Below are 24497 nucleotides of genomic sequence, written 5' to 3'. Positions count from 1 at the left end.
CTGTAGATTCAGTTACAGGACTAGAATCTAATTTAAGACTTTGGTATAAAACTGAATGGTACAATCAATAAGCATGATTTGCTCATTGTTAGTCAAATGCTAACAGGGATGTTCAGATTTGAGAAATGTCAAAATGTCATTTTAAAAGAGCCAATTAATTTCAAATAGTGTTGAACTGGGCCCTGCAGAGGGGAATATGGAAGTAAACATTTAGGTATAGGTGGTAAGAATGTGCAGTTGCTGCAGTCTATGTATTTATCATGTCAGCTGAAATTAAGTAATTTCAATTTTATTTTAAAAACTGTAATAGATAACAAATATTGGGAACTGTCAGTGGATGTCTAGTTATTCATTACTAACAGCATTATCTATTAGATACTATCTGACTTCATTTATGATCAGCTTAAAAGTTTCATTAAATAGGCAAAACACTATAATCCTTCATTATTTTGTTCTGTACAAATGAGATCCGGTAACAGTAACCATGTGTATGATTATGTATATATATATATATATGTATACTTACATGATTACATATTATCCATGTACATATGAATTTTTAGAAAGTCAATTCTTTCACTGCTAAATACAATTTTTATGACAGCATTGTAAATAACATATGATGTACTAAAAAAAAAAAAATTCAAAGCGTGAGGATGGAAGAGCAGTTTCCCTTCAATATTGAATAGTAAAACTTGAATATTGTACAGCTAATTTGAGTAAACACTAATGGAGGACAGAAAGAGAGATGTTCAGATTTGAGAAGTACCAAAATATGTAGCTGGAAATACTGATTATGTAAGTTTTTCTGAGAACCCTGAAAAATTTGTAGAAAGTTAACACACAGAAGTTTAAGGTATTTGTACTCTTCTCTGTTTCAACCTACTTGGCCATGACTAAGTCAAAAGGCTGAAGGTAACTCAGTGCTTACGGTCAGTAGTTGAAATTGCAGACATGAGTCTGGAAACAAAGTAAACTCCTGAAAATTTTCAGGATTTAGAGCTTAAGAGAAAAGGATTCTGATTTCTTAAAATTATTCTGCTTGTTCTCTACAGGTTGGAGAGTTATTTGCAGATTGCATCACTTTTTGTAACAAAAACCAAAACAAAGTCAAATCTTGAAATTTACAGTACAATAACTGTGCATTGCGTAAACCTGAGGCGTTCATGCCGTTATTGATTTAAGAAATTTTTAGCTTTCGTAAGTAATCAACAGTTTCTCCATCTAAAACCAAGTGAAGCACACACTGTAGTACAACTTAATAGTTGTAGCTAGAAAACTATTCTTGATGGATGTTGGGTTTACAGTAGATAGTGAAAGCTCTAAAGATGAAAATATTGTTCTGGAATTCTTAGAAAACTGGTTCTTTTTGTAAAATGAGGTGCAGTTACTGTTACTAAGTAATTTCTGGCTTACAAACTGATTCAGACCATCCTAAACTTGAATTTGTTTATCACAGTTGCAAGAAGAAACTACTGAAAAAAAAAAAATTATGTACTTCTCTATTTCTTTTATATTTGTACATGAAGTAGAAGTTTTTTAACTTCTGAAGTTAAAATGGTCCATTTTTTACTAGGGATGAAGCAAGAACAACTTGTATGATACTATTCAATCCAGACTGGAGCTCTACAGAGGTCAAAGAGATAAAAGAGAGTTGTGAAATGTAGAAAAGTGAAATGAAATGTAGTGTTTCATAAATGCACACAATCATATTCTACGTCTCCCTATGTAGCCACAGACTCTTTTACCCTTGTTATTTCACAAGGAAAAAGAGAAACTGCTTCTTCATTAACATTCTTCATTTTCTCTAACTGTAGAGTAGACTTCAAATAGTTAATATCTATATACAGTGAAGAGGTTGAGAATGATCAATTTAGTGTTACATGAAGAACATTCCCAAAATGCACACTGACCTCTCAATGGCCTTATTCATTTCACTTTTCTTTGTCATCATAACCTCAGTAACATCATAGAAAACCACACTCATATCTTCATTCTATGCTCCAAGCAGTTTAGCTTGTATGAACTGCACTGTGTTCACTTTTAAAAGTAAAGTATCTGAAATTAGGTTCATTTTTTTTATTATTATGCATTTTATTTTACTTCTTTCAATGATCTTTTATTGTCTAAAGTCTAGATTTCTGCCAAGTTTCTGAACTGCGCTTGTCAGAGTATTGCCCACAACTCTGGGATCTTTTGTTGAAGCTGTAGAAATAAAATGAATAGTATAAAAGCTTGATGGCATCTGTGGATAGGAAACTCATTAAAAGCCTCAGGCTTCTGTTTTATTCCTAACCACATTGCCCTGTGGGATTTCAAGGTCTTGCAGGATGAAACCAGCAGGACTCATTACTTCTAAAACAATGTTTAGAGTTCTATTCGTGGTGGAATGCTTCTGCCAGTCAGGTAAAAAACCTAGGCCTTTATCCTTTCTGAGACAATACCAGGCAGCTCAGAAACTGCTTGGAAAAGTCATGCCTTTGAATGCAACTGCAGGTGTTGCTCCTCAAAGACTGTTGGTACCCTCCTATGCACCCTTCAAAGGAATAATAGCAAATTCACTTTGGGATTCAAATGAAGTCTAAGAAAAATTCAAATAATAGGAACAAACTTTTGAGACTTCCTACACTTTTCCCACGAACTTATGGACCATGACTAATACCCTGAGGGCAAAAAAACATCCTTTTTCCCTCTTATATAGGCATAGAATTCATGTTAGATAAATAAGTTTCATGACCTCACCTTGTTTAAGGCGACCAATCAATTCCTAGGAAAGGCTACTCACCATAGTGAGAAGAGAGTGTGGTCCTCTGACTGCTCACATTAATTAGAAAGAGACTGAAATTTATATAATAAAAGAATAGTTAGAAGCGTTATGAAATTTCTCCAGAAGAAATAAAGTCAAAACATTCAGTAAAAAGTATTCAGAAGTATTTTGAGTAAACTCATGACTCAAATCTTCTTTGTGATTGATATAATTATGAAAATATTCTTGAATATGTGATAGAAAAAAGTAATGCTCTTGCAAGTGTGGGACTGTGTTAGTACTTAAAGCAGTATCATAACTTTGCTAAGTAGAATTTCATTTACAGATTTTCTGAATAACTTATCCATACTATCTGAAAATTTCAACAATTTTATGAAAATTTATAATAATAATTAATATATTTTTACACTGACATATTAATTAAAATATTGTACACTGAAATGCTATTTAAGAATCCAAGGCAAAACTCCCCTTCAATCTTCCTGAACTTTTATCCCAAGAAAAAATAATTGAAGGCAAAATTATTTTACCCACAAATTTTCTTTGTAGATAATCAAGACACATAGAGATCACATTCTCCTAATTTGTAAAACAGCTAGATATAATGACAGTAATAGTAATAAATGGCAAACAAGTAGGTTACTAAATTATAAACTGCTGAGATTTTCTCTTTTAGAACACGTTTGCTATCAGTGAGCTTGCTGCTGCACCATTTACTAAGTTGCAGTATTTAGACTTGTTAAATCTAAAGCATTAGAAAGATAGACTGTTTTTTTGTTTGGTTGGTTGGTTTGGTTTGGTTTGGTTTGTCACCAGTTTCCAAAATAACTATTCAACAAAGTGGTGGTAAAGCATTTCTCTTTCTGTGTCTTTTCTTTTTTGCTTGCCTATGACAACTCCAAGAGGTCTCCCATAATATCTCAGTAGATCAAATATGTTTGAGTTTTGAAAGCATTCAGTTTCAAACTTTAGCATTCTGTAACAAACTTTAGCAAAAATTCAGTCTGTAAACTAGAAGATTGTTTCCTTATAATTTAAAGCTATATTATCTTAATACAAATGGATCTAATGTGGCTTATATTCTATGAGGTCAATTTACTTAGCATATGTAGTTCTTTCTTTTACCTACTTTTAAATTAGATATAGGAAACCACAGTATTATTTCTGGTAATAAATGAGGGGGCTGAAGACTACTGGACAAAAACAAATTATGCTCTTCAAAGGAAGATACAGTTGGGATCTTTGTGTAATTGTTTCTGCATTACTGTTCCCAAAAGACCAGCTGAAGAGATTACCTACTTCAGCCAACCCCCAAATGTTTGTCGCCATCCGCTTGCCAAAGAACGCTGCCTTGCCAGATCCACTGGTTAAATTATTTGTGCTACCATTTCCTAATTTATATCAAAATGAGTTTGGTTGGCAAAGCAGGTATGCAAAAAAAAAAATCTATTATTTTCATGGTTTATCCTGGACCATTTTAATACTCATAACCTAGAAAATAATGTCAGCAGAAGCTCCTGCACAAATACTAATGGGTTGGCAGCTACTGAAAGCAGTATGGGGTTGGTTAACTTCACTATCCTGTCCTTGATTTGTAACTCACCGAGACTGTCAAACACAAGATTAATTCTGGAAAACAATTCTCAAACTGGGCAATCATCATTATCAATCGTTGTAGCCTTCCTGTCCATTTTGAAAAAAGTTCATAAAAATAGACTTTGCATTTAGTAGTAGCAACTAATAGTTTTGTAAATATCCTTCATACAAATGTCACTGCTATTACTTTTTCCTTTAACTTGGTAGTTTCTCTGTCTTTAAAATAAATGTAATTTTAATTAACTTTTGTTAATTGTAATAAACTTTTCTAATAAATGTGTGCAGTTGGAAAAGACACAGAAAATCCTTTGGATGAGCTGTATAAATACATGTAAATTAGCTATGCAGATCTCACCGTGAGTCTTCAAAGGAAGTGGACAATTTGAGGAAATATGCATTCTATTTGATATGACTAAAGTTCAGTAAAATGTTTTACAGATTCAGTTTGAAATCTATTTTCTATGATTATTTAAAGATTTTTTTTGCAAAGGTTTGAACTTTCTACACCTTCTACCAATCTTCGTTCAGATTAAGTATACAGAGCTTGAAAGGTTCTCAATTGTAGAAACTCTTGTCATAATTTTCAATCCATTTAAACATCTATATATTATAATTATGCAATATGCTTAAGTCACTTAGCAGCTCAAATTAAACAAGCACAGACCTTCATCAGTTTGTTATGAATTACTCAGGTGAAGAGTGAATTGAAAGCTTTTCAACAATGAGTGGGAAAATTCATAACAACAGATCACAACTGAACAAAGCTAATTTCATGAAATCATCCCTCTTTTGGCTATGTGCATTTGACGTTACACTTTCTAGACTATTTCATGTGCATCCTCCTGATAAGAATTACTTGGTGATGTTTAGTGTATATATATCCCACCTTACCCACCGTTTGAGGTAGAATGACATTTCATTGTTCTATCATAAACATTACTAGGTTAAAGAATCTGCAACTTAATTTGAGCCTAAGTTCAGCCAGTCAGTTTAATAACAGTAGGAGAGACAAGTGAGTAAAAGATAATAAATAGTACAAAGTTGAAGCACTTTAGAGTCTAATTACCAAACAATATGCAATGTATATATTCAGGACCATAAGATGGTCCTGTATAATGTGAATTTATTTTATACAAAAATTGGAAATCATTAAAAGCATATTGCAAAATACAACAACAACAAAAAAATGAGAATATTATGGTTCTGATGCTTGCTTACACTTTAGAATAATTTCTCCTTCTACACAGGCTTAAGTAGGGTTTCTCCACATTACATTTTTATAAGAAAAGCGTTTTTTCTTCATTCATCAAACATGATAGCTATAATTTTACCAGTGCAAGAGATTTAGGATACAATTATAAATGTTTTCTTGTATTTAAGAAATCTGGAATTTGTGAAAGTTGGGTGAAAACCATTAGTGAGTAACACAGAATAAAAATTCACTCAGTACACAGTGTATTTTAGAACATGAAATGTAGATGAAGTTCACTTACTAAAAATATACACCACTGTGGACAAGTCTTACTCAAAATGGATGCTAGTTCATGTTCCCGGCTGTAAGTTTTCTATAGTCAGCTACAGATGTGACAGGAATTGCGTTCACATAATTATTTTGTCTTATTTGTATGCATCCCTCATTTGGACAATTTGTGAGGTGTTAAGGGTGTGTGTAGATGAATGAGTTACCCTCTGAACTCATTTCCCGTCTGTATGGGAACTGTTAAGTCAGTCTGAACCAGTGATTGAGCTCCTGGTAAAGGAATGTAGGGAGCACAGGTGGAAGCAATTCACCTGTGTGACCGAAAGGAGTGAACCACTCCCTAACCTTACTTAAAGACTGACAGCCTTCTTAGGTGATCCAAAACTGTATCTGCTGTCTCCTATCCTCAAAGAATCCTCTGCAGAACTGCCTGCAACATGCTTATGCTACATTATACCACACAAAAAGCATACAAATATGTATAGTTACTATAGAGTAGGTAACAAGAACAAAGTTTTTAAGACCTTATCTTGTTGATAAGGTATTTTTTAATCTTTCTGTATTAAGATTTCTTAGACCATATTTAATTTACCTTACTCTGTTGTGATTTTATAATAAAATCATGGTCTATTTGTTGTAAAGTGAGAAAAAAACTTTTCTTATTGCTTATAATAAGGAAAGCACTTCACCAAGGTGATCAACTTGTTAGCACTGTTACAATCCTACAATACACTCTTTGCAAACTAACAAATGCACTATTTTTCAGACATATTCACACAAGGGCTGCTCTGAAAGTAATGCTTCGTTTTTTTACTATGTTGGTTCATAGCATCAGAGGCTGGTGGTAGTGATACGGCCCTAGAGGTCGAGCCTTTCCGCCAATGTTCTGTGACATTTTGTTGCTGTGTGACAGACGGCAGCAGAGGGACAGTCTGATAAAACATTGAATTGCGTGTGAAGAAAGGTGTGTCTCTGAATTCCTCTGTGCAGAATAAATTGCACCTACTGACATTCATACACACTTGCTGAACATTTATGGAGACTGAACAGCAGATAGGAGCATGAGGCTGTGGGTGGTGTGTTTCAGCAGCAGCAACAACGATGTGGAAGACAAGTCACGTTCCAAACAGTCATACAGATTTTTATGAGCATGGCATGCAGGCTCGTGTTCATCACTAGTGAAAATTCATAGCTAATGGTGATGACTAAGTTGAACTGAGGATTTGCTCTTTCAAAAAATGTTGTTGTGCTCTTTGTAGCTGTTGTAGTTTCCATGGAAATAAGTAGGAGGCATTACTTTCAGAGTGACCTACATAGATAAGGAGAAAGAATCTTCTGAAATGATAATTTATTGATTTTTTTCTACGCTACTTTTTTTGCCTATTTTACTACTCTTCCCTTTCGCATTGCATCATATATCTCTACATCTGTGTAATTATAAAGTTGTCCTTGCATTAGTTGCCTCAACTTGAGTTAAATCATGGTTTTACTAGAAATAATGGAGAATATAAAGAAGCCATTTTGTACAGTGTTAAATCACACTGCTTAGAAGCATGACTGTGATACACACAATTGAGTAATTCAGGTCATAAGTACTAATGACTATCTTGTCAACGATGAGCTACCAGACAGTAATCAATGGGAATACTTTCCATTTACAACTAACTAGAAGAAAAAAAAAGCTTTTATTTATCAATATGTTAAGCTTCGATATCCCTCCTTCAACAGTCTGAGATGGTCAGAAAGTCCTCTGGCCGTACACTGTTTTCTTAAAAGGCACAGTATTCATCCATGCTGTTCTGTATGGATGGATAACCCCAGTTACTACTACTTTCTCCTACTATGCTTTTCTCCTCACTGGAACAATAATTTTTACTGACACAGATTGGACTGCCTGAACTCCTACAACAGAAGTAACAACTCATGCTTGATTCCTCACAGCTAATGCTGAATATTTGTTTGAGGATTATAAAGACTTAGAACTTCTAGAACACAAAGATCTGCATTCAAGTGATAGGAAGTCTTTATTTTCCTTCAGGACTAAAGCTAAACGCTCAATGGGAGCTGCTATACTGTAAGAATAACTTTTTTTTATTCCTCGTTTACTCAAAGCTGGGGAAGGCATGGTCTGGGGAGAGAAAAGAATAATGAAAGCCAAATACATGCTAAGTAAGTTCTTAGATTTAGTAGCAGCTACACGTATACTGGAAGTATGGACTTTTTTCAGTCATAGTTTTTAACAAGCAGAATTGAACTTCGAGTGCTTCTTCTTGTCATGTTAGTCATCATTAAAGTTTCTGACAAGTTTTGTAATTATTGTTAAATTGTAGCATCAATCCTAAATCATAATACAGGTGCATGCATCTGTTGATCAGTCTGAGATGACTACTATCTATGAAACCTCATATTAAAAATAAATGATAACATATCCATGCAATAACGATTTTTATGAAAGCACTCTGCCTTTCATATCTATTGATATTTTTCTGCAAGAAAACAGATCACAGTTCCACATCCACAGTTCCACCGACATGCAGAAAAATAAACAAAAATGAGTTGGAGAACAGACCTGCATAACATACGGCTCAGAGACTTCATGCGGCCTGCAGAGCAATTTCTCTAGCATGCCAGCTATTTAGCAGCAATGTGTACTGTTATAAAAAAGCAGGGTGTGCATCCTGGCTGGGCTTTTAACCAACCTCTCAGCTGTAAGCAGCTGATGAAAAGTGTATCTCTTGGCTGGCCATATGGGTAGGTGGGAGGACATTATTTATAGGAAGAAGGGGAAGGCAAGAGACACTGGACAGTCAGGGGGAGGAGGAGAACTCAGTGCTGGTAAGGGAGGATCATTAATGTAGTACAGAGGATTGGGTCTCATATTAATATAGCATTCTAATGGCTTTCATATTTATAGGGGATATCCACATTCAAGAATTTCATCATTGCATCTATTCTTGCTTCCATAAACACACTATCTGAATCTAGCTTAGCAAATTCTTTTGGTAAATAAGTGCTTCTGTCTATATGCTACAATTTTAGACCTTTTAGGAAAATCCATACTACACAAAGTGTGATGTGCCTAAGTTCAGTGTGAAGTTTCAGGCACATAAAATCCCTTACACCCAACACTTGCTAATGTTTTTTCTTATCTGCTTTGGCTCTTTTATCAAATATTACATTTTACCGAATAATTCAATGTTATAGTTGTGATACTTCATAAAAATTTAAAACTCTTGGTTTTAAATCCTGCGTAAACCACAGTAGGATTTCAAAAGTAGATGAACTGTAAAAGCAAATACATGTTTCCCAAATGCAACTATCTCAGGGTGGTAAGAGACAAGATTACCATCTCAAGTGCAGTTACCTTGATACAACAGATCATTTCTGCCATAAGAAAAAAGCCATGTTTTCCTTTGCTTTCATCCTTCTCTTCCTCTTTCTGCCACTTTTAGTGATGGTGAGCAGCTAAACATCATATCCTGTGGGAACTAATGTCAGGAACATGAATATACCTGTGAAGATGACTCCCTGAGAGTGCTCCTGAAAGTGTTCTCGGATGGAAGTTTCAGGTAGTAGCTTTCTTGCAGATACGTTTCTCTCTTCATGGCCTTGAATGCTACATTTTCGGGAAAAACATAAAACCATCTGGATGCAGGAAAGAGAGCAAAAGAGAGGGACAGTAGGACATATGTCATTTATTCTTAGTCCAGTCAGAAGATGTATGCCTCTTTCTTCTGTCTCTTCATCCCTTCCATAAATATTTGACTTGCTTTGTCTGTTTTGGATGTCTGTATTTGCATTTGACCTCCAGGTTAACTGTGATTTAAAGCATTCTACAGAAGCAGTCATGTCAAATACTTAAACTGGAAGGCTGGAGTACATTAACTTCTCAGCCCATCCATTTCAACTACACAAGGCAGGTGAAGCGCTAGCCCCATCGAGGCTGTCAGAGCAGAGCTTCACTAGATTACAGAAAAGAGGTCCCTTGTCTTCTGGAAGATGTTGAGAAGTATACAGTTAGGCCATGAAGGTCACAAGAAACATCACAGTAAGAAGGTACAGTATGCTCATGGTTAAAAAGGAAGAAGAGTAGGCTGCCTCTAGCTTTTTGTTTCTTTCTTCATGTTTATCTATTTAAAAGGCCCCTGACTTATTAAAATAACTAGCATAATATAAAAATATTTCTGGATTAAGTCTAAAACTGGTTATCTCACCAATGAAGTGAATGATCCTAGATGGAGCAACATGGGCAGAACACAGAAAATTGCTGAAACAAATGCAGACTAGCTATTAAAAGGGAAGTATTTTCCCATGGTAAAATAGCAGAAAAATCATAAATCTTCACTGATAATGAATGTGCTGGGCTGATACAAACAGTTTTTAAATCATTTGTTCTTATTTTATTTTATAATTCAATGTCACTTTGAAGTTTTTTATGAAGTATTTCACAAGGACAAGAAAAAAAATTGTAAAAGGAAAAAAATATCTGATTCAGAAGACAAGCCCATGATGCTCTGATTCGTTTAAGAGATGTTGCCTTTTTACCTCATTTACATAACCCTCATAAATATTCCTGGGAAATATTACTGATTTACATTCAGCTTTTTCTTGTGTGTAAAGGGTGCAGCCTTCAAAAAGGACATGTTTTCTCCAGTTTAACAGTATACATTTGTTTATTTCTGCAAAGTGTCTGTGCCACTGCAGTTAAATTTGCAACCCGCATTTTGAGGATACACCACTCAGCTTCAAGTTATGATGATGATTTTCATATCCTTTTTTTTTTTTCCCTTCAAGTGAGATGGAAAATGTTCCAGCAAAAGCATAAGAAAGCTATTTTAAGATCTTCAAAGAAAAATTAATACGTTGCAGTGGTGATATTTCATCTTGATCTGGCATCGCCCAGGCTTGTCTCCTTTCAAGGAAGGGAGGACATCTGGGAATGAGTGAAAGCCACAATAAAATCAGATCGTTTTACTGAAATATGATGGCATAGTTGTTTCTTGACAGTTATATATTCAACGAGTAGGAATGAGTGGTATGATAAAGGTGCATGATTTATTGTTATGTGCAATTACGTGAGCTGCACAATATTGAATTTTTACAGAGAGCCAAACTGATGTTTTAGAAAAAAAAATATGAAATAGAACACAGCTAGACTTATGGCTATTCATAGAATAAGAGAAAAAGTATGCCTCCAAATATCTCAAGAGAATTGCAGTTCCACTGTAAATTAAGATTTCTTTGGTCTTCTTACATCTAATGCCTAAATTAAGCAAGGAGAGGAAGAGTTGTTAGTATGATATTCAAGTTGCTGTCAGACAACCTAGGATATGAGTTTGAGCTCATTTCCAGTAACTTATATGTTTAATAATATTAGTGTATATTATGTATATACACTTACAGTATAATATGTATAATAATATTAGTATGAAAAAATCTACATGTATATATGAAAGCTCATGTGAAATACATTTATCTTTCTGGACACTAACATTCAGAAATACTAAATTTTAACTGAAAAAGAGAAGGGAAAGCCTGGTAAGATGAACAGATTATGGATAAGCCTGTCTTACATAAATAGTGATGAAAGATCATCTTGTTTTGTCTGTTCTAGAAGATTGAAAGAGGGAAGATAATTACTATGTATACATTCTTCCATTAGATATCAGGAGGAAGAATGAACTTAAGACATGCTGACAAAGAGCAAGCAGACATATACTAGCTATGGATTAATTCAGACTAGAAACAAAATTTTTAGCTCTTACTGAACTGAGGTGCTGGACATCTCAGGATGTCATGACTATTATTCCAATGTGTTAAAACTCTTACGTCTTCCAGAATTAGGTCAAATTACTTAAATGACAACTGCTAGAATATAACACATTTTTTGCAAACATACTGATAAGATCTATTGTGTACACAAAATGTTAAAATAAAAGAAATAGCAGCAGATAAAATATTCTGCTATTTCATACTGTATAAGTACCATCCCAAACAATAAGCACCACTGAAACGCATTTTAGGCTGCATTTCATTGAATCTGTTATTGGAAAGGTGTACACTAATGTTTTCTCCCTTAGGTCTCTTAATTGGAAATGTTGCAAATACTTCAGTAAAAGATTTTATAGGATTCTTAGTCTTACTTCCATTCAGCAAAAAGATGGAAAGAAAGGAAGCCGTAGTTTGAGTGATGGTGTCATGAGATAGTGTCATGAAAGACAGAAATGTGTAGCACTGGTGGTATGCTGTCTTGGTCGCTGTCCTGAGCATCAGAGAAGAGATGTGTACCTACAGGAGAAGAGAGGTGCAGCGAAAACCATGGAACCTGTGGGTGCAAAACTGTACCAAATAAAGTTTCTTAGTGTGAATTTTGGAATCTAGTATTATCTGGTCTTGACATGTCTGCATCATAGACTCCTGGTACTTGGCTGACAGAGGTAAGTGGAATCACACAGATGTTTCTTGTTGAAACTTTGACTACTCAATTTTACTGAATTTCTAAGAAAGCTGATATCATCTCCCCTTCATTTAGTTCTGCACTAGTTGTAAAAGCAAACAATTCCTGGTTCATCACTGCTATACAAAATTATTTAATTCAAAGTTTAAAAGAGAAGTCCTGTTTTTATTATTAATGTCTTGATAACATCTCCAGTGTGGTTATATTAAAACTTAAGTAACATTTATGACATTTTTATTGTTATTTTTACATCTCCATCCATAACTGTGTACTGTACCGCTAGAGCAACATGCACAACTTCTCTTCATATTAAACATCAAGAATGAAGATGACCATTAGAGCATGTTTCTTCAACTCAGTCAGACAGCTTAGCTCAAGGAGAAAATATTTTTTCATTTTAGACAAGCTTTTAAAAGAAAACCATGAATTTTCAGAAATGTAACCAAACCCAAAATATTTGTCTACAACTGGGAAACAAAAAATTAACTAAATTTATTTAGAAACTACTTTTATTGCAATAGATGTTTTATTTATCAGTTGAACTCTATTAAAAGGTATTCTTCTTGGCATTATTTTAGTCTTTTTTAATTGGCAAAGTGCCTCAAAAGATTTTACTTCACTCTTAAAACTCTTAAAAGTCCTTAAAAGATCCACTGTTGGTATGTGCTTATATACAGGATTCTCACTACACCTCAGGAAAGAGAATTGGGATGTTATATGAAAGAAAATAAATATATTACTGGACCAAATTCAAATTGAATTTTTCTGGTTATGTCAGATTAAGACGAGGATATACACATAATCTGCTCAATAGAAAATACCAAAGTGAAACCTATGGAAAATGCTGACATTCTAGGTTTTTGTTCTGATATGGAATTACTTCCATTTCCCATAGTATGGAAATTCAATAACGTATTCTACAAATCACACATCTATGAATGCATGATTTTGGACATATACTTCTGGAGTGTTTATGCAAACTTTTATAGCTATTTCTGGACAGGACTTTTCATATTTTGACATCTTCTCACAGACTTCTTGCAGAATTTTTATAATTCCTCACTATCTATGCTAGTGCAGTATGATGTTCAGATACAGGCAATGTTCTGACCAGGTTATATTTTCCCTCTGTGTATTCTACCCACAGATCTATCCACCTCAACACTACCAAATCGCAAATTCTCCCAAGTCTTTCATACATGTCCCAAACACAGAAATATAAACAGCAGATATATAAACAAGAGTACCAGTTTCATGTTAGGAATTAAACACACCAGACTCTATCACTTTCCTATGGGACACTCATGAGTGATAGATCTCAATGTTGGTAAGAAGATTTTCAGTAATTATCTACCTTGTTTGTTGTTTTATATGATAGCTGTAAGTTAAATACTCCTCTAGACCTTTGTATTTATACCTTTTCTTCTTCAGTTTCTGTACCTGAGTAACCATAAACAATTGTGAATTCTTTGGGTTTTCTTCTAGTTCAAATTCTAGTCAATTCTTTCTTGATACGCTATACTGTAGAATGCTATGCAAGGAAGTGGAAAATGAAAAAGAGGGTTGTTCCCTACTGAAAAAGACAAGTTATTTTAAGTTACAGGGAAAACATAATTATAGGTAATTACCACAGATTACATTTTCTACATACATGCACTAATTAAATCACCTATTAGATGATTATATTTTTAATAGATTTTTACTGTCTATTTGGCTTTACTGATGATAAATCAAATACATAATAAATGAAAAAGGGCAGCATCTATAAAAATTATCCTCATAAACATTTAAGTTTTGATAAAGATTGCAAGAATATTCCTGAAATATTGAGAAAGAAGAGTAATAGTCTTTATCCATCAAGTCAATTGTGAAGCCAACTCAATAAACACAAAAGTTTTAGTTCCTTATATATTCTATTATTCCATCAAGATCAAAAGGCCAATAGAAAGCAGTTCATATAGTACTCAAATCGGTGTAGTTCAGCTGGTAATTGCTATGAAAAGCATGTATGAAAAGGAAAAAATGGAGAAGAAAGCAATAGTTTTTGCTGGTTATGTGTGGAATTGCTGTTATCTTATTTAAAAGATGTACAAGCAATAACAAAAAACAATGTTAAATAAAATATATATCAAACTAAATTAGCAAAGCTGTAGGGAAAGCAATATTTCTTCTTTAAGAGACTTTCACAGTATGATGCTATGTAAGATAATGGTATGGACACACCCATTATCTTATAAACTTCTCTCTCAATTTTTAGAAAATCCATAGGCACATAATGTCTAAACTAAAATAAATTTAAGTAACAGGAATTCCTTGAGATAAACATCCTCTTTATATACCAGCATCCCACCACTGATGCGCATTTTTAATTCTCTCCTTTGACATGCTTGGTGATCAGTTCAGTGTCTTAAAACAATGTATGTACTTTTGTAGTCATCTTGGGAAAGAAAAATAATGCTATTCATCTTGCAACTCTTTCTTCTTAAAAGAACGCTTCTTAGAACAAAAAGAAAAAAGAAAAAAGAGCCTTCTCCCTAATGACCCTCCAAAACTTCCGTAATGTTATACTTTCTTACTGCGTCTGCAAATAAGTTTCACTCTGGCACTTTGTATCTATGTTCCTTTCTTATGTACTAATCATATTAGTCTTTTTTTTTGGGCTTCAGTTGCTTTTGGATTAAATCCCTAATTTCTCACTTCAAAAAGTAACAGTAATGATTTCTCCTATCTGGCTAATGACAATTTAGCACTGTCACCATGTGAGATATTGTATCCTTGTTGTCCTGTTTCTGCCAAAAATTTTATCATAATAAATGCACTAGAATAAGGAGCTTCTTTCTATGTTGGCATACCTAACAGCTGTTTATTTTGATCATGGAAATGATTCTTCAAAGCCTCCAACTTTTACTCAATAGCAATCTGGTTTCAATTAAAATGTTTGTGAGAAATTTGGTATAATAATAACTGAAAGTTATATTTTGAGTTTTTCAGTCACAACATTCACTGTGATTCTTAGATCTGAATTCCGAGGTGCTTTGGAGGTACACATTGTAACTTAGAGAAACTGTCAATAGGAACACATATCACCTCATAGTAGAAACTAAGAAAGATTTGTAGTTACATCCCACAGCCGAGCTTTGAAACTAGATGATCTTTAATTTTCCTTCCAATGCAAACAGTTCTAATATTCTACGATTCCTTTACTGGAATATACTGGATCTGATATTTCTCTTCTGAAATTTTCACCTGCCTGCATAGTACCAAGTCCCAGAATTTGGACCCAGACAACAGTCTGTATTGTGGTATAAATTCTAACACCCAAAAATCATAGTCAACAAGATATGCACATGTATTGGATAACAAACAGTATGCACCATTGATCATGGTTCACCTTCTTTTTTGTCATAGTGTTTTCAGTATAGTTGGACTAGACTGTGGCACCTGCACATTTGTCCTTGCTGACTACAGGAGAGCAGTGTCCTCCACTCAGCAGTGCCTTAGACGTAAGCCTGGGTCTGGCATCAAGGTCTCATAGCGTCTTTAGTAGCTTTCTTTGTCCAGAGTCAGTGATGGAGAAGGAATACAGTTACTTAGTCTGCTATAGTGACAAAGCCTTAAAAAAATTAAAAACTTACAATAAACAGCAACTTCCATGTTGTCATTGTGAGAAATAGAAGTCCATAATGTCATCAGCTCTGTAACTCCTTTCAGCTCTAATAACATTTCAACCATTTCTACTTCTAGAGCATTTTAAACCTATTATCATCCCTCTCTATTATCACCCCTCTCACCTTCCATTTCAGCTCCATACATTCCTGTTTCATCCTTGGTACAGTCCCCAAAAATTTAAACATTATTTTAACACAGTTAGGATTACTTCAGGGGCAGCCCAATCCTGGAACATTATTATTCAACACTATTACAATTTGTTTCGCCAGATTTCTTCTGTAAGGACTATGGGGGGGAAAAATATCTCTCACTAGCAGGCATAATTAATTTTGTGTTTGTTTTTAAAATAATCAGCTAATTAGTGGTGTGACATAGTTCATTTATGACTTTAAAAATATTTACCATCCTTTATGGTTTGATTCTATGCTTTGGAGGAAAATTACTGTGTTCAGAATATAGAACATTGCCAATTTTCTTGAAAAAGATTTGGACTACTTGTCTGAACTTCCCATAGTAGCTGGCAGTCCATGATTCAAGCCATTTCTTCACTTGGGAGGAGTCAGAGATTTATTCCAGCTGTTTTCTTTTTCTAGGTATACTGAATAGTCTGAAATGCATTGTAGTAATCTGCGTCTTCTGGGAATTCTTTGTCTCCATGAACCACTGCAGCAGTGAGTGGAGCAGAAACCAAATTTTTGCCTTGAAAAATCAAACTCCCTAGATAAAGTCATGAAGATGCAGGTGTTTTATGAATTATGTCTAATATTAAATAACAGCTATCAACAAAATAATCTTCCCATGCCTTCTATTCACCAAAATAATAGCAACACAAAAATATGTATCATAAAATAGATGGCCTCCAACAGTTTCCCTTTACAGCTACATTAAATGTACTTAATCCGATGTGGATGGCAACATAAAGCAACTTTTATTCATATCCCCATGATTCAGCTTCACCTCAGTGAAATGAATACCGCTTTCAAAGAAAATTGAAAACCAAATCAAAACCAAAAAAACCCTACTGACATTATAATACCTGCAGAGTGATACCACTAACGGACCTGACTGTTTGTTTCTAAGGAAGAACAGCTGTGCAACAGACTGTCTGAACAGTCCCTATTACAGAATGCAACATGGAACACTGACACAAAGGAAGCACTACACCAGCTGGCTTTCTGTCTTAGAGCATTTCTATTCCTAGATGATTTACCTGTTCTCAGTCCTGTCACCTTAGCACTTCTACTATCCAATTAAAAAATGATGTTGCTGGATTCTCTCTGCTGTAAATTAGATATGTTATTTATCAGATCAAACTGCTATGTTTTTTTAAACTTTGCAATATATGACTTATTTTTAAACTTAGCTGCTTGATTATTTATTTGTGTTATATTCTGTTCTCTTGTAGAGCTAGATCAGAAAAACTCTTTCCTAATGTATTCACATGCCGTGATCTACATTTCCTAATCATAATCATGTCAGCAAAAGTGGAGCTGCTCTTAGGATAACATTTTAGTCTAGAAAATGATTTCCCTTTAAAATGGATTCAATGGACATGATGATATAAAAAGAAGATGCAAAATTGCACACAACAGTTTGCATAATCAAAACAGATATGTTTTGTATTCAGGGAAGATTTCTTTTTGCTGCATTAAATGGAAGAAAATAAACCTTTTGGAATTCTGCAAGTGTGCTGTGGCTGTAAAGGCAGTAGCTGTGGAACTCCAGTAGGATTATGAGGAGGGTGTACAGAAACTAAAATAAATAAATAAATAAATAAATAATCAAGATAAATATATATATAATATAAGGAATAATATCAAAGGATAAATGGATTTTTTAAAAACTAACAATAGTCTATTTATTTCAAATTGGAACTGTGCTTCATTTTCTGCTTTATAACTAAAGATAAATTTATGAAAGCTCAAAATATAGACATATTTTTGTGCAAGAAATTTATGGGTCTTTTAGATAATTGTGAGTTCAAATGAGATATAATGAACGTGGAGCTTAATTCAGTAAATAATGCCCAAAGTATAAGCTTACCTAAATTCAGAACAGAACTTGTCCATATTATGAAATAATTTTTGAAGTGCTCTGCAGGTGTTTCCTAGACACTACTGCTCCAGAGAAGATAGACTTCAAAATTAGCGTTTTTCTCTTCCTTAATGAACAATAAACTTGATTCAACACTTCAAAATAATATACTACAAATGGCTACATAAAGTACTGTTTATTTTCAAGGACTGTGTGAGGATAACATTATGACAATATTGTGAAGGGTACTGAATAAAAAACCAAACTCCTCTGTTTTTAATCCTGTGAATGAATCAGTCAGTGTTAAAGCTGGCCATAAATGCTGTTTCCGACTCATAGAATTTTAAAATATTTCAGTTATTTTTCTTGTTCTGCCTTAGAAACAAATCAGAGCCTGAAACAAAGGGACTAGGAAGAGTAAGAAAGAAGAGTAGATGGTAGGCTGCAGATTAGACAACCCAAGTGTTAAACAGAGGACATAGGTTCAAGTTCTCTTTCTATCAGTCTTCCACTGCTCGGACAGCCTAGACTCAATTGAAGCTTATCTGAAAATGAAGGGATATTAGATATTCACTGAAAATGGTGAGTAACAAAGAAGATGACAAGGAGAGGAGAAAACGAATTCTAAAACTTTACAAACTTTGCCCTTCTGTCTCTGGATTTCTTAGAAGCAAATTTCCTGACTACTGCATGCATTTTTCTATACTCTCTTCAGTGTTAGAATAAAAAATAAAAACATTTTCTTTGGGCAAAGGTGACATCAAGTTTTAGTCTAAAGCAAAAATAAATGGGACAGCAGAGGAGATTTTGACTTAGTAGGAATTTCTCCTGTTAAGTGACATTTTTGTATAGGTGGAAATTATTTCTGCAGTGCAGTTGCAAGTCAATTTTCAAGCAATGATTTAGTAATGAGAAGTAGCACACTGTCTAGAAGTAAATGTTTTATATATATATATCATCTATACACAAATGCCCTTGCTCCTGAGTTATAGGAAGAGTTGTCATTTAGAAGATAATCACAAAAGCTCAAAAAAGGCTGTATTAGCAGAGACACCTTACTGTGGCATGAAAACAGTTGTACCTTTGATCCTATAGCTCAGAAACGAGAGGTTTCAAAATATTTAAAATGCACACAAGTTTGGTATAAGAAACCACCAACTAAAACCAATGTATTTGTTATTCATTGATCAGTAGATACAACCTTATTTTTATTTCTTCCTAATATCAGTGATTAAGAATTTATCCAGGGTATTTGACCTCCACTGCAATGATTACTGACCACTTTATGGTTTTTACTGCATTTAACTTCATAGTGCCTTTGTGAAATAAAAAAGAGCATTTTTTCATACAAATAAAGAGCTGGCAGATTTTAAGTTATTAAATTTCTAAATATATATTTAAATGTTTGAATCCTGCTAAATTCAAAGAATTAGAATGTATCATTTGAGGGTATATGTCACTCAAGATCATGGAATCATAGAATGTCTCAGCTTGGAAAGGAACTTAAAGATCATCCAGTTCCAACCCCCTGCTGAATTGGCTAGCAGAAAAAGTACACATAGATTGCAGTCAATGGAAAGTGAAATTATATTAGAGAAGCTTTATGCCACTTTAACGACCAATACAAGTTAACAGGAGGAATCCTCAGTCACTCTAATGTGCTTCTGATTTACATAAATTCAAGAGTCATATTGTCAGGAAGACTACTGAGCCACCGAGATGGAAGGTACTTTTCTTCTCATCAGAAGTCAAAATAGGAATTGACATAGTAAGCCTACAGGATGTATAAGATTTATTCCTTCCCTAGTGATTTCTGAAAGCCATGTGTCTACTCACCTCAAGACTTGAAGTTGGACTCTACGTTGCTCCCTTTTGCAGTGGGAATTAAATTCTTAATTATGAAAATTTCAAATAATTTTAAAATCCTTTCCCTCCAGATTTTTACTTCTGGACAATCATTAACACGGATATGTAAAATTAGAATATTTTTTTCAGTCCTGCTTTAATGGCTGGGCATTTGCAAAATTAAAAATATCATTACAATAGATAATGGCAGTTGTGATTGCTTGTAGTCTCAACAGAGACTTTTATTGGGGAAAAATTCCTCTTACCCTTGCATTAATGGATCTTGCTTCTAGCATGTGACAATGACAGGATAACAAAATCAGACACATAATACAACCATTCTGTGAATAAACAGAGGGCTTCAGTTTTCAGGGCTCATATTCCTGTACTGACAGTCTGATGCCTTTGGCACTAAATTAACTCTAAGAAAACTTGAAACAAAAGTAAGGAACACAATGCTTTTGGCAATCATATTTACTGCATAGTGAAGAGCTATGTATAATCACAAAATTATTTCCTTCTAAGAAAACAAGTACAACAACAAAGAATTTCTGTTTCATTACAGTAGCACACTGTGGTGACTGATGAGTTATTAAGGAGCTAATAAAGAGACAGCTACTTGCAGACTGCAGCATGTCCTATTTCCATCTATTTGTGATTTTTTTTCTGCTGGGCTGATGGGAATCCGCAATCATAAAATATTGAGAATTCAGCTATTTTAGTACCTGAGTACAGTTTCTACTGTTTTCTGAATATTTAGCCTTACTTCTTAGAAAGTAACCTCTTGCTTTTTGTTATGAAGTTAGTTACTGAAGTGCACACTAACACTTTCTATCTTAATATCTCCAACCAAATGTATGGGAGTAAATATTTTTATGCCAGAAATAATTATCTTTTGTTGTTGTTACTAGTGCCTAATGACTCTAGCTAATGGACTACTACTAATAAAAAAGACACAATCTCTTCCTTAATTATTTCCAAATTTCAGATACATGTAGGAAATCCAAGAAAGTGAAGACAATTCTTACTCAAGGACAAGATTACCACAGATTTCTTATGAAGAATTTACATACTGAAACTTTCATTTATTTTAACCTGTTTTTACTACGGAACTCAGGACCAGTGCAAATGCATAGCAGCCACAGTTTTAAAAGCTAGTGTGTTAGATTAATAATTACTTGGAAGTGCAGTGGGCTCAAAGATTCTGATGGCTCAGTGTAGCCAGATATTCCCCACTTAGTTACACAAACACAATAGATACCAATAGACTCTAATAGCTGCCTATATAGCTGTTGTCAGATGGCAGTGAGGTGGTAACAACAAAGCCAAATCAATGCTATTTTAATTATTCCTTCTCTGCCAATTAAAATATTGTCTTAAATATGCAGAAAAGTATATCTAGATTTTTTTTTTCTCGCCCTGAGATAGACATGAAACATTTCCATCAGACTGCAGGAATTATTTAGTCTATAACCAAACTCAAAATACCTAAGGTAAGCGTATGATAGTGTTCCTGACTTGACCTCATGTTTGTTGCATACTTTTTGAGTTTTTCAGTTTGAAAAGTTTTCACAATCACTAAGAGCTAACACAGATTTCCTTTTTGTTTAGGTCTTTGTATATATATATGCAGACATAATAGATAAATAGATAGTATCTATTATGATTGAGCAGCCAAAAATAATCAGGTTCAGAAAGTTAATGTAGTTTGAATGAACTCCTGCTTTTATTTTCAGAAGTATTCACACATTTGAAATAATCTACCAAACATCAGAATCTTTTACGAAAGTTAGATCAATTAAAAAGTGCAAAATATATAGTAATTTTGAAATTACAGACACTAAATCTGTGTTAGTGGATTAGTGTTTTTGTTTGTTTCGTTTTTTAGTTTTTAATATTGAGTAAGGTGTTGTGGTTATTTTCTTCTACCAGAATTTTTACATCTTAAAACATATAATTTTACAGTAACAGCCTTCACAGGTTGCTTAAATAAGTAGCAGAAAATATCATCATTTTACTTCATATTATTCAAAAACATTACCTTTTGCCTTTCTTTATAACATATAATGTAACAGCAGAGAGATTACTCATAGTCTGCCTTTAAATTTTTCAGTGATTGACTTCTGAAATTTAGTCTGCCTTTCTCCAGTGGTTCACTCAAATGAACCAGAGTGTTTCTGTATATAAAAGGTGGGAAAATTATTTGTTTCTAGATCATTGTGAATTCCATACCTTCCTTTAGCAGGAACTGTTTTCCCACTTCAATTTTGAAAATATTCTATTTGTTCTTTATATAAATATGCAGAACCTGGGCACTGAAACAACCACAGCTTCCTTTTTAAATGTTGGCATTTTCCTTGCTATTTGAAAGTTCAAACATACTTGAACTCAAGTTAAATTACCAGTAATCAAAATCACCCAAACACAAATCCTTCATATGCTGCCTTCTAATGTATACTGTTACAGCTTCATTAGAGGAGACCAAATAATATTTGCCTAATTAGATTTGCTCAACACAGCTCTGACTTAATTCTTTCTCTATAGAATTTACTCATTTTGGAAGGATCTATAGGAAGTGACATAAATGAGTGTTTTTTTATTTAAGTACTAAAGAGGAATGGAATTAGAGGGTAGCAGAGGATATTATTGCATTTCAGTGACATCAAATACTGAGATTTTGTTGAAATTTACTGGAAAACCATTACTATCTAGTTACATAGAATCTGTACCTTTATTTGCATTAAGGTAACATGTAACATTTAAGAGGTACTAGGCTGAGAACCAAAACTGTAAAAGCATTTTCTGTAAACAGAACACAGTATTGATAGGAATAGCTCAAATTAATACCAGAATTTCCTTATGTAAAATTAGACTAATTTCTTGTGAAATGTTCCAATTAATATGAATATCGGATAAATTAAAGTATGAAAGAACACATTTCTGTGTTTTCCTGTGTCCTTGAATATGGAATCTGTGGCTGACAATTATTTTGAAAATAATTAAAAATAATTTTATTTAAAAACGTAAGTACAATTTTGGAACATGCAGTTTCATGCTCAAAATAGTAGCTTCAGTTTTCATCTATTAATCTTGTATTGGCATGTCACATACCGAGGATAGTTTATATTGTCTGGCTAACTCAAGCCAGTAGGTATGTATGAATGTACACAGCACTCTGATCTAAGATTGCTGGACAATAGCAGACCAGACTTAAGCCACAGTTTAGCCTTACTGACTTGAGTGGGAGCCATCTTAGACAGGACCACAGGTTTTTGAGTTGAAAATGACTTGTACTTCAAAGGGCAAAAAAAGGAGTGTTAGAATATTCTTTCTGCCAGCAAAAATGCATGTGGACATGTAATTAGACAACTATTATTTATGTTGAAATTTTTATGCACTTATATACCAAGTAAATGGAAACTGTTTTTTTACTCCCAGGTTATGTATAAAGGCCCCAAAAGTAATGCCTCCTATTCTATTATGTTGGCTCACAAAGTCAGAGGCAAATACTGCGAGTATGTTAATAGAGGTTGAATCTTCCCACCAATATTCTGTTAGAGGGGCAGACTGGCAAAATGATAGCTGACAAAGTACGTAATCGAATTTCTCCATGATGAATAATTGCACCTATTGACATTTGCCCATCATTTATGGAGTACCAACAGTAGATGTTAGGAAAGTGGAGTTGTGGGTGATACATTTCAGCAGTGGTGACAGAAACATAAAAGACGATCCATGTTCTGGACAGCCATGAACGGCTGTCACATCATGAAATGAAGACCATCTCAATCAGTTAATCCACTTAAATTGGGAATTACAATCAGAGAAGTGTGCACAGAGATGAACATTGGCTTTGATGAATAGGAAACTATGGTGGCACTTTTGGAATACTGCAAAGTTTCCACCAGGTGGGTCCAACAAATGCTCACACAGGAAAAGACAGAATAGTTTATGCAAGTTTGTCAGGATCTATTGAACTAACATGAGGCAGAAGGTGACAGTTTCTTGGATCGCATCTTACCAGTGATGAGCCATGGTGTCACCACTACTAGCCAGAATCAAAACAGCAGTCCATGGAGTGGTCACACGAATTCCCCATCAAACAAAAAGTTCAGGATGCAGCTCTCAGAAAGTAAGTTTCGGGACAGGAAAGGGGTGAACCTTCTGGATTTCCTGGAACCTGGACAAATAATCAAGACAAGTGAAAATGCTTTGCTAATGGTGTGTCTATGTTGAAAAATAGTGCTTCGTAGCTCGAAATTTGCTCTATCGAAGTCTTATTGTTCTCTTTGCCTCTGTAGTAGTTTCTGTGGAAACAAAAAAGAGCAACCTATATATACAACCCAGCAATCTTTCCACTACATGAGGGCAAGGTATTTAAATGAACTACACCACACTGCACCCAGCTTTGCACAACTTCTCTCTCACATGAATAATTCTACTATATCCTCATTCTTGGACTTTGAACCTTACAACTTCTGAACTGTGTGCTGACCAGCACCAGTAGTGGAGGTACACAAACACCGACCTTCCTCTCTGGACAAAACAGTAAACAACTGTGCTATTTTTTTACCGCATAAACACATCCACTGCAGTGTAATCTGCATTCACTAGATTCTTATTAATTAAATGGCTTGATGATGTAAAGT

The 24497-nt window shown here is 34.1% G+C and overlaps 1 long non-coding RNA gene across 1 annotated transcript in view; it reads left to right on the top strand.

Annotated features, from left to right (window-relative positions):
• Nucleotides 1-9301: 9301 nt before the first annotated feature.
• Nucleotides 9302-24497, top strand: part of LOC104911178 — a 30359-nt gene continuing 15163 nt past the window's right edge. The window contains exon 1 of the long non-coding RNA XR_004160025.1: nt 9302-9412. This is a non-coding gene — a long non-coding RNA (uncharacterized LOC104911178). The remainder of the gene's footprint in view (nt 9413-24497) is intronic.

The sequence above is a fragment of the Meleagris gallopavo genome, chromosome 5 (assembly GCF_000146605.3).
Source record: "Meleagris gallopavo isolate NT-WF06-2002-E0010 breed Aviagen turkey brand Nicholas breeding stock chromosome 5, Turkey_5.1, whole genome shotgun sequence".
In the NCBI taxonomy this organism is placed as follows: Eukaryota; Metazoa; Chordata; class Aves; order Galliformes; family Phasianidae; genus Meleagris; species Meleagris gallopavo.
The sequence above is the reverse complement of the archived record's forward strand: the minus strand, read 5'-3'. Positions and strand labels throughout refer to the sequence as shown.